The sequence below is a fragment of the Mesoplodon bidens genome (assembly GCF_964165515.1).
Source record: "Mesoplodon bidens genome assembly, contig: HAP1_SCAFFOLD_476, whole genome shotgun sequence".
NCBI lineage: Eukaryota > Metazoa > Chordata > Mammalia > Artiodactyla > Ziphiidae > Mesoplodon > Mesoplodon bidens.
In genome coordinates, this window is record NW_027671351.1 from 121507 (window position 1) to 123084 (window position 1578).

Genomic DNA, 1578 nt, shown 5'->3' on the forward strand with positions numbered 1-1578 from the left:
GGATAAAGTCCAGGGAACAGAAACACCCCTAAGAGCCTCCAGAAAAGAATGTAGCTCTGCCAACACTTTTTTTTCTTTTTTAACCATCTATATTGGAGTATAACTGATTTACAATGGTGTGTTAGTTTCTGCTTCATAACAAAGTGAATCAGCTATACGTATACATATATCCCCATATCTCCTCCCTCTTGCATCTCCCTACCACCCTCCATTCCCGATCGCACCCTTGTAGGTGGACACAAAGCACAGAGCTGATCTCCCTGTGCTTTGCGGCTGCTTCCCACTAGCTATCTATTTTACATTTGGTAGTGTATATAAGTCCATGCCACTCTCTCACTTCATCCCAGATTACCCTTCCCCCTTCCTGTATCCACAAGTCCACTCTCTACGGCTGCGTCTTTATTCCTGCCCTGCCCCCTAGGTTCTTCATAACCATTTTTTCTTTTTTTTAGATTCCATATATATGTGTTAGCATACGGTATTTGTTTTTCTCTTTCTGACTTACTTCACTCTGTAGGACAGTCTCTAGGTCAATCCACCTCACTACAAATAACTCAATTTCATTTCTTTTTATGGCTAAGTAATATTCCATTGTATATATGTGCCACATCTTTATCCATTCATCTGTCGATCCTGCCAACACTTTTACTTTACTCAATTGAGACCAATGTCAGACTTGTAAGGTAATCAATTTACATTGTTTTGAGTCACTATATTTGTGGTAATTTGTATGAAAGCAATAAAAAACTATTACAGGGGTCCTACAGGAGCCAGGCTATATATTTATACTTAAGTATTTCTGAAATGAATTTAACCTTGTGATTGACAGCAGCAGCAGCTTCCAAGGGATCCCACCACACACCTGAGGCAAAAGCAGCCTAATACAAAGCAGTGACAGCAGCAGGTCACTGCCCCACACTTGGAGTAGAGGGGGACTTGATCTACTGTAGCAGCAGCATAGCCTGAATGGGAACCCATCCTCCTGTGGCACTAGTCCCATCAACATTAGTCTAATCTGCTAGCACCTGCTGCGCCAACAGGCCCAACATATACAAACCCTCCAACTCAGCAGCATTAAGTGAGCCAGACTCAGTGTTTCCTGAAACTCATATCCAATGGCACTGGAAAGCCCAGATATCACCTAATGTTATGAAAACATAAAAAAAAAACAATAACAGAAGACTGGGAACTTCAGAAAGAAAAGGGGAACAATGGAATGGGTGAAAACAAATGGGGTAAATATAAGAGACTATCATTAGCCTCATGAGTTTCTTAAATACTATCTGATGGTCAAAGCAAATATTATGACACCATCTGATGTGGTTCTCAATGTAGAGAAAGGAAATACTACAGAAAATCATACTTTAAAACTGGGGAATATTAAGAGACTAAATGGAAGTAAAATTTTGAAACTTCACTTGAAGTAATAAAACACTGATTCCAGTAGGCTATGGTAAGTTACATATGTATACTGTGATGCCAAAAGTAACCACTAAGAAAACTATACAAACAGTATACACAAATGATTATAAATAAATTAAATTAAAATGGACTTATTAAAAAATGTTTAAGTAACCC